General features: G+C 40.4%; 1 pseudogene; it reads right to left on the reverse strand.

The window, feature by feature from the left end:
- Positions 1–4,157: 4,157 nt before the first annotated feature.
- Positions 4,158–4,287, reverse strand: LOC144367860 (U4 spliceosomal RNA; annotated as a pseudogene).
- Between the last annotated feature and the right edge of the window lie 5,902 nt (positions 4,288–10,189).

Raw genomic sequence — 10,189 nt, forward strand, 5'->3', positions numbered from 1 at the left:
TTTTCCTGCCATCTCTAGGGAACAAGGAAATACTTGTTTGTTTGTTTGTTTGTTTGTTTCCAAAAGTAGACCCTGCATGTGAGAGTGATCTGGCTATGCCATCTGCAACCTCATTGATTACAAGGGTTGATCTGGCTGATGAAGCAGGTGTCCCCGTCCTCCCTCAACACTCCATATGCGTGCCTCCCAAAACTGAGCTCTGTGGAAGAGGAACACCTTCCCCAATAAAGGCTAGTTCTTTGGTCATAGATATGCTAGTTGCTGTACTCCCCTTCTAGAACCTTCAGACAAGCTCTCAGAAGACAGAGCCCTCCCTCCTTTTCACACTGCCCTACTCTTTTTTCCTATACTTTAAGCCCATTTTTTTCTCAGCTGTCCTCTTTCCAAGCCAGATTTGATCCTTTTTTAATTTTGAAAGATGAAGGATAAGGCAAGCAGAGGCAGGGAAACCAGAGGGTGCAGAAGAGAGAAGGGTAGTGAATAAATGCCCAGTGAATAGCTGTAGATGTTGGAAAAGGACAAATAGATTTAAGAGGTATGGAGAGTGAATGGTTGGAGGACAAGATAAGGGAGAAAGGAGAGGCATGGCAGGCTTAAAGGCTAATACAAATTAAAAATAGAGATTTAATTCTTCTTGTTAAAAATAATGAGAGATTCTTCCCCAACTATCTTAGAACATTTAATTTGAACACTTGTAAGTACTATCTGAAATGTATGTAAATCTTTTTAAAACTTTTAAAACTAAGTAAATTTCTTGCCAGCATTCTGACCCAGGAATGTCTGATGTCTCAAGGACCTGAGAGCCAGATCTCTTCGAAATATGATTACCTAGAAGGATCATGGAGGAGCTGGGATTGTAGCTCAGTGATAGAGCACTTGCCTGGCACATGGGAAGCCCTAGGCTCAATCCTCAGCACCACATAAAAAACAAATTAATAAAATAAAGATATTTTTAAAAAAAAAATTTAAAGACTGTGGAATGGGACATGGTGGTGCACACTTGTCATTCCAATGACTCAGGAGTCTGAGGCAAGGCAAAGCACAAGTTCAAGACCAGCCTGGGCAACTTAGCAAGACCTTGTCCCAAAGTAAAATTTTAGAGAGGGCTAAATATATAACTCAATGGTAGAGTGCTTGTCTACAAGTGAAAAGCCCTGACCAATCTCTAGCACCAAGAGAAAGGAAGCTCAGGGACTGGAGATAAAAATCAGGGGTAAAGCACTTGTCCAGCCTGTGTGAGGCCCCACTAAGAAATATTGTGCTCTTATCTCTCAGTCTCCATGGAACAGTAAGAGCCTAAATTCAGCCTGGCATCTCCCTCCAAGATGCAGAACTACCTCCTATCAGAAAGATGTGAGAAGTTTATTTTTCCTTTGGATTAGGCTAATTAACTAGCACACTGTCACTCCAAATGTCAAGTGAATTTAAGATAAACTATGTACGATAAATGGATGTCAATTCCTCTTAAGATGAAAATTTGAGGATACAGAAAAATAAACCAAGTATCAAAAGGAAAAGTATCCACGAACAGTTGCAAAACAAGTAATTCAAGAGAAACCCAGACCCTCCCCAACTGCCCCTGGCCCAATGGCCCTTCTAAAAGTAACCACAGGAGGGTAATGTGAAAGTACTGGAGAAACTGGCTTGAAGTCATGAAACTCTGCCTTGCCTCTATATCCAGTTCAGCCTCTAGTTACTGTCCCTCTATAAATATTAATACCCAAGACTAAGAGATTGCACTTTCTCTTTCTGGAGATGACTCACATTCTCCCTTGAATGTCCTTTGTTGCTTTGCCCCTAAAGTTTCTCACTCTCAAGATGACTGGTGTTGAAGCCAGTCCCGATGGCACATGCCTATAATCTCAGCGACTTGAGAAGTTGAGGCAGAAGATAGCAAGTTCAAAGCCAGCTTCAAAAATTTAGCAAAGTCCTAAGCAACTTATCAACACCCTGTCTCAAAATCGAAAATATAAAAAGACTGGGGATGTGGCTCAGTAGTTAAGTGCTCCTGGGTTTAATCCCCAGCATACACACAAGAAAAGATGACTGATATTCTCCCAAAATAAGACCCCTATTTCAGAAAAAGAAAAAAAAAGAATTCAAGAATGTCCCCTAAGATGTTGGACAAAATTTCAGTTAGACAAGAGAAGTATGCTATAGTGATCTATTTCATAGCATGGTGACTACAGTAAATAAGTATTGTATATTTCCAAATTTCTATAAGTATATATTTAAAATATTCTCACCACAAAAAAATGATAAGTATGTGAGGTGATAGGTTTGTTAATTAGCTTCATCAGATCATATTATAATATCATATCAAATATTATTTGTCAATTGAACATAAATATATTTTTTAAATCCCTTAACAGAAGTTGGAAAACTATCAAGGAAAGACAAAGAATACCGACACAGAAATGATAAGAGAGTATTTATGAACAGAAGGAAGCAGGAGTGAGATTCCTGGGGGCCTACAGTCATGATTAGGTTCTCAGATATGTTTATGTCTCTGGAAAACCTGGGAGTATGTTTACACATGCAGATTCCTTGCTCTGCCCAATGTCTCCCCCAAGGTTCTAGTTCGCTGGATCTGGATAGGACTCTGCAGTTAGTTATTTTTTAAAAGCTCTTCATCCAGCAGTTCAGGAGGCTGAGGCATGAGGATTGTGAGTTCAAAGCCAGCCTCAGCAACTTAACGAAGGCTTAAGCAACTCAGTGAGACCCCGTCTCTAAATAAAATATTTAAAAGGGCTATGGATATGGCTCAGTGGTTTAGCACCTCTGGGTTCAATCCCTGGAGGAGGAGGAGGAGGAGGAGGAGGAGGAGGAGGAGGAGGAGGAATAAAAGCTCCTTGTGTGATCCTGATGGGGAAATAGATTCACACACAATTGTTTCAGAGCAATGTGGGTACATAACTCTGTTCTCTTTTTGGCAGAGGTAAGGGAAGCTATCTGGAGTCAAAGATTGGAAACAAATATGAAAAAGTAGAGGACACAGACCCAACACATTTCAGAGATATGCTGGTAAATGGAGTCAGAGAAGGCAAAGAGGTAGAATCCAAGTTCAGCGTAGGCCAAAATGCGTAGAACACGTGGCCAGGAGGCAACAAGCCTATCCACAGACTTTGAAACTCAGTTCAGAGCCTAGAGAATGATGATAAAAATTTGCCTAGGAAACTAAGATTAACATCTTCCTGGTTTCCAATTCTGACAATGTTTGTGAAGTTTTCGTGTCCAGCCTGACACTCTCCAGAAAGCCTGAAGCTGAAGCTTCAAATCACCCTAATTCCTCCCAGTTCCAATCACCTTCAGACCTTCATCTGTCAGGTCCTCCCTCACCTCCTCAGTGTCTATCAATCTACTGATGTTCACCTTCTACTTTACCTGGCAAATCCTTGGCAATGTGTGAGCCAGTGGTGGCCTGGGGAAGGCTCCTTGGGCACACTCTTCCCCCCAATTTCAGGGGCTCCAAGTACAAATTTATAGAAGTAACCATCCAAGATGTTCTGTTTCTTACAAAATTGATAATGAGCTCAGGTCCCAGGTTATACCTCCAGTTATAGGGCAGATGTCTTGGGACACCAAACACAACTTTTAATGAGCCTGGGGAATAAACAGACACTCTGCACCAAGAAGGAAATCAAAATAATGAATTGGCTTCAGGACAAAACTCATTCCCTATAGTCCTAACTCTGAAAACTACCCCATACTCCCATCTAAATGAAGAAAGAGACTCCCGGGGGACATCCCCCAACATAACCCTTGTACACTTCCCTAGGAGGTGTCTCCATTCTAACCTTACCCTAGGCACTGAGTGTTAGAGTGAATATCTTTTTATACTCTGGGAATCTGGGGAGTTTTTTGTCTGTTTGTTTTTGTTGTTTTGTTTTGCAGCACAGTGGATCTAACCCAGGACTTTGCACATGCTTTGTGAGTGCTTTACCAATGAGCCCCACCAGAGCCCTACCCTGGGAGTTTTGCTAATGGATAACAGGAAGTGGAAACTGGACAGGTATTAGATGCCCTCAGTTTATGTCCTATACTTTTATACACTTAATCACTGGTTGATCATTGCTCATTCAACAAGTAATTATTGAGCAATGTGGAAATAAAGGAAACCCTACCAAATGAAATCAAAGCCTATGTACCCAGAGTTTTCTATAGCAAGGGAGTCGATCACTATCATTTGACCATTTGGCAAAGACAGAGGAGTGGGAAAGTTTTCAATTGACAAAAATCATGCCTCAGATGAACTCACTGGTTTTGATATTGCCTCTGCAGAAAGCTGGGGTGGAAAAATTTTAAACTGGACAAAAAACAAGAAAAGGTGTGTTCTGACTGGAAGCTGTTGGCTTAGAGAAGCTAGAGAAAGGCTAACTAGAAGCAAGCTCTCCTATTCACAATTGATTGTGTGTGTGTGTGTGTGTGTGTGTGTGTGTGTGTGTGTGTATATATATATATATATATATATATATAGTCAATTGTGAAAAAAAATATATGGCTTTCTCTGGTTGATCCTAAGTTGGAAGCAGAGGAATAAATTAGAAAAACAGTCATTTATTAGTCAAGTCCTGGCCATTTAGTGCCAGTTGTTGCAGAATTTATTCTTTAGCTTCCTACATTACTAAAGATAGCAATCTGATTTCCTACAAGTCAGGTGCATAGCATTTGACTTCCTGAGCTTTTATTGTAGATATAGAGGTTGTTTTCCTGAGCAGGTTGCTGTAGACTGTGGTCAAAGTTTCATTTTTATACGTGATCTATCCATTGTTTATATTTAAAGTTTCTCAGTGCCTATAAATGTGATTATTTATTATTATTAGTAGTAGTAGTAGTAGTAGTAATAGTAGTAGTGGTAGTACCAGGGTTTGAACCCAGAAATACTGACCACATCCCAGCCCTTTTTAGTTTTGATTTTGAGACAGGGTCTCACTAAATTGCTTAGGCCCTTGCTAAGTTGCTGAGGCTGGCTTTGAACTTGTGATCCTCCTGCCTCAGCGTCCTAAATCCCTGGGGTTATGGGCATTCACCATTGCACCCATCAAAGACTGACTTTAAAAAATTGTTTATTAGGGCATAACAATTATACAGAATATTGGGTTTCATTGTGGCATATTATTACATGCACATAACATAGGCTGACTTTTGTATAGTAAAACACTCACGAGTTTTATACTTACTTCTATACTTCTATACTTCTGGATTTGATTTACTAATGTTCAATTTGCGATTTCTGCTTCTATTCATGTGGAGCTTGCCTGTTGTTTTCCTTTCCAGTAATATCCTTATAGTTTATAATGTCAAGGAGAGGCTATTCTAATAAAATGAGTTGGAATTTCAGAAGATATGTTAGTCAGCTTTTCTTTACTATGACCAAAACCCCTAAGGAAAGCAAGTTAAAGAAAGGAAATTTTATTTTTGGCTGACAGTTTCAAAGATTTCAGTTCATGGTCAATCAGCTCTCTTGCTTTGGGTCTGAACATCATGGGAAAGGGATATGGCAGAGGAAAGTGGAGCAAGAAAGTAGAGAGGGAAAGGAGCTGGGGAAAAAGTACAGTCCCCAAGGGCTGTGATCCTTCAGCCAGACCACACTGCCTATGATTTCTACCACCTCCCAAGAATGCCATCAAATAAGAATCCCTCAGTGGATTAATCCATTGATGAGGTCAGAGTCCTTATGATCCAATCATTTTTCAAGAGCCTGGGAACAATTGAATCTTTGGGAGAAACTTACATCCAAATCGTAACAGAAGATTTTGCTCAAATTGGGATTGTAATTGTTTGGAAGAATCCCAGTGACACATTCTTGTACCTAATACATGCTTTCAAATATATAATATTTCTATGATAAAAGTCTGAAGAGATGAAAATGCTAATTACTCTGATTTGATAATTGCCCATTGTATATATGTATATATATAATTATTAAACTACATCCACAAATATTTACAAATATGCCAATTAAAATGTTTTATTTTATTGTTATGTAAATTTTTTATTTATATATGACAGCAGAATGCAATACAATTCTTATTACAATTACACATATAGAGCATGACCTTTCACATCTTCGGTTGTATACATAGTATATTCACACAAACTCTTGTCTTCATACATGTACTTTGGATAACAATGTCCATCACATTCCACCATCATTTCTAACCCCATACCCCCTCCCTTCCCTTCCAACCCCTCTGCCCTATCTAAAGTTCATCCAATCCTCCCATGCTTCCCCTCCAAACCCCACTATGAATCAGCCTTCTTATATCAGAAAAAACATTTAGCATTTGGTTTTGGGGGGATTGACTAACTTTACTTAGTATTATCTTCTCACTCCATCCGTTTATCTGCAAATGCATGATTTTATTCTCTGAGTAATATTCCATTGTGTATATATGCCACATTTTCTTTATCCACACATCTATTGAAGGGCATCTAGGTTGGCTCCACAGTTTAGCTATTGTGAATTGTGCTACTATAAACATTAATATGGCTATGCCCCTGTAGAATGCTGTTTTTAAGTCCTTTGGGTATAGACTGAGAAGAGGGATAGCTGGGTCAAATAGTGGTTCCATTCCCAATTTTCCAAGAAATCTCCATATTGCTTTCTATATTGGCTACACCAATTTGCAGTCCCACCAGCAGAGTAAGAGTATATCTTTTCCCCCACATCCTCACCAGCACTTATTGTTATTTGTCTTCATAATAGCTGCTATTCTGACTGCAGTAAGATGAAAACTTAGGATGGTTTTGATTTGCATTTCTCTAATGCTAGAGATGATGAACATTTTTTTTATATATTTGTTGGTTGATTGTATATCATCTTTTGAGAAGTGTCTGTTCAAGTCCTTGGCCCATTTATTGATTGGGTTATTTGTTTTGTTTTGTTTTGGTGTTTAGTTTTTTGAGTTCTTTATATACTCTAGAGATTAGTGCTCTATCTGATGTGTGAGGGGTAAAAATTTGCTCCCAAGATGTAGGCTCCCTATTCACCTCACAGATTGTTCCTTTTTAGTTTGAGTCCATCCCACTTATTGATTCTTAATTTTAATTCTTGTGACAAAGGAGTCTTATTCAGGAAGTTAGGTCCTAATCCCACATGATGGCAATTAGGGCCTACTTTTTCTTCCATTAGATGCAGGGTCTCTGGTTTTATTCCTAAGTCCTTGATACATTTTGAGTTGAGTTTTGTGAATGATGAGAGATGGGTGTTTAATTTCATTTTGTTACATAAGGATTTTCATTTTTCCAACACCACTTGTTGAAGAGGCTATCTTTTCTCCAATGCATGTTTTTGGTGCCTTTTTCTAATAAAAGATAAATTATAATTTTGTGGGTTAGTCTCCATGTCCTCTGTTCTCTACCATTGGTCTACTAATCTGTTTGGGTGTCAATACCATGATATTTTTATTACTATTGCTCTATAGTATTGTTTAAGGTCTGTTATATTGGAGACTAAGCAGGAAGCAGGTCTGATTTTATTATGCAGTTGCCATGTATATATACTCAGGCAGTAGCTAAGCAGATTACAGGCAGCCACCAATGCAATTTCTGCTAACTGTCCTTGCAGAGACCAATTGAGGAGTGGGCCGTGGAACAATTGTAGGGACTGCAACACATGGCCTCACCCCCAGGGCTGTGCCTTTGGGGTAAGCAGCCTGCCGCTCAGTGCCTAGCACAAGGGAGTGGTTTGCCACTGAGAAACCCTTAATGTATGCCATGTATGCAGTACTTTATGTACTTATCCCCACAATTATTATCTGGTCAGGGGGAGCCAGGATTTATGAGGTGCCACTTAGGTTTTAGAGAAGGTTCTTATCTGGTCAGGAAAAGTCAGGGCATGGGTGAGTTCAAGGCATGGGCAGGAATTCCAAACAAGTTTAGAAATCTCAATAATCGGGCTGGGGATGTGGCTCAAGCAGTAGTGTGCTCGCCTGGCATGCGTGGGGTGCTGGGTTCCATACTAAGCATCACATAAAAAAATAAAGATGTTGTGTCCACCGAAAACTAAAAAATAAATTTTAAAAAATTTTCTCTCTCTCTCTTAAAAAAAATCTCAATAATTAAAGTTAATTTCATGACTTTGGCTCCCAATCTTAAAATGAAATTAGGCTGGGTTCAACAACAACAATAATCCAAAAAATGCTAAATGAATTATAAAAAAAATATTTTTAACCCCCCTCCCCACCTTTTCTCTCTCTACTTTCTTTCTCTTTTTCTGGTGTTGCTGGAAGTGGAACCCTGAGACTCCCACATGCTAGCTCAAGGTTTTACCACTGAGCTACATCCCAGCTCTTTTCATTTTTTTTCCTCTTATTTTTATATTTTTCTGTCACACCTCTGTAGACACCAAATCTGCTAGAGAGAGGGGGAGAGAGAGAGAGAGAGAGAGAGAGAGAGAGAGAGATGCATGTGAGATCTTACTAGGTCCTATTAATGTTGTGTGAATTAAAATATTTATTCCTAGTTACAGGAGAGCCAGATATACACATGGGGAACCATGGCATAAGGCTAGGTCAGATAACTCAGAAATTTACCAATGCACATTGGAACTAAGAATAGTAGAAAAGCAGTTTTTTGTTTGTTTCTGCTGGGAATCAAACACAAATCTCCTGCGTGTGCTAGGCAAGCACTCTATCACTGAGCCTCAAACCGCCACCACCACCCCCATAAAAACAATTGCAACACCCATAGTAATGTTGTTTTGGACAAAACCTTAGTTCCCAAGTTCCCTCCTCAAATAATTTTGGGGACTTCTGGTCAGCAGTTGAGGGGACTCTGGATTTTCCCTGGAGTTCTGGTTCTCCTTAGATGTTGATTTTGCTGTTTTCTACGTCCTCTTTTGAGTGGAAATAGATTTGGGGACAACCGTTAAGCTTTGGGACTGATATAATGGAGGATAAAAGTCCTGAGTCCTCAAGAAAAGCTGACCACTTCCTCCCTCTTTCTGTTGCCCTGCTAAGGACAAATGCCTACAGGATTGTGACATTGGATTGAAGAAATAAACAGTCATGTGATCCTGGGACAGGCAGTCCTCCGTATTGTGTCCTCCTGGGGCACAGTGTCAGCCCCTCCAGGTCTCCTCCAACCGCCTTGGCCTCCCAGGATGGCTGAAGCTGGGTGGACTCCATCTGGCATTGTCGCGCTAGGGACGGAGCTCCAGTTCACCAGCTGGAGAGACAGCGCATGTGGGTCAGGCAGGCCGCTGGTGCTTGGCCAGGATGGGTCTCAGGGCTTGCTATTGTCCTCCATTAGGAGGCGCCTTCCTGCCTAAACCCTGCAACCCCCCAGGATGGGGACCTGAGGTACCCACGTGGGGTTCTCTTATCCATCCCAAACCCAAGCTCCTCCCAGTGAGTGGGATGCGGTATCTAGGAGATTGGATCTGTGCCGCCCTCAGCTGCAACTTCGGCTGTGGCTTTCCCAAAGGTGCTGGTCCAGCAGGCTGGGCGGTTTACTTGTTTTTTATTGCAGAGATTAGACAGAAATTATGCATCAAGAGGCTTCCCGGCTTCCCTACCACAAGAAACTCCCTATATTTCTTGTCTAATGTCATTCTGTCTTGGTGGGAAGGAGCTTTGATTAAGATAAGGCAGCTGGAGTGGTAAGAATTTGGGGGCCTCCTTTTTTCTCTTTTCATTTCCACCTCATTTTCCAGATCTGAACCCCCACTCTCTTCAGTTAGGGCAAGACATCATGATCATATGATCTTGGAGAGAAGGGGCTGCTGTCCTGGGACACCTATCTTCCCCCTGCTCTGGCTGTGGACAGACCTATCAGCTCCAAGTATGTATGTGTGCTGTGAGGAAGGTGAGGGTTCAGAAGTGGGTGTGGGAGAGTTTTTTACAATTTTTTTACAAAATTTTAAAAAGTAAGCCAGACATCACCATGATTTTTCTTCACTACACATAACAGTACCATAGATATTTATTGTCACCAGGACAACAGAAAAGCGAGGAGGAGTCACTTCAGGACTTTCTTTCTCAATTATTTCAGTTCCAGTACTAAACGTTGTCCTCAATTCTGTTTCAATTCAAAGAAGACAGTAAAAACAGAATCATTTATCTGATGCAAGATCAACATTTAAGGAAAGCAAATTTAAAAAAAAAAAAGAAAGACCTCCATCCTCCCCCACAGGCCTCCAGGGAAAATTAAAAATCACTGCAATAGTTGTCCAAAAAGAGGTCCA

Source organism: Ictidomys tridecemlineatus, chromosome 1, assembly GCF_052094955.1.
Source record: "Ictidomys tridecemlineatus isolate mIctTri1 chromosome 1, mIctTri1.hap1, whole genome shotgun sequence".
NCBI lineage: Eukaryota > Metazoa > Chordata > Mammalia > Rodentia > Sciuridae > Ictidomys > Ictidomys tridecemlineatus.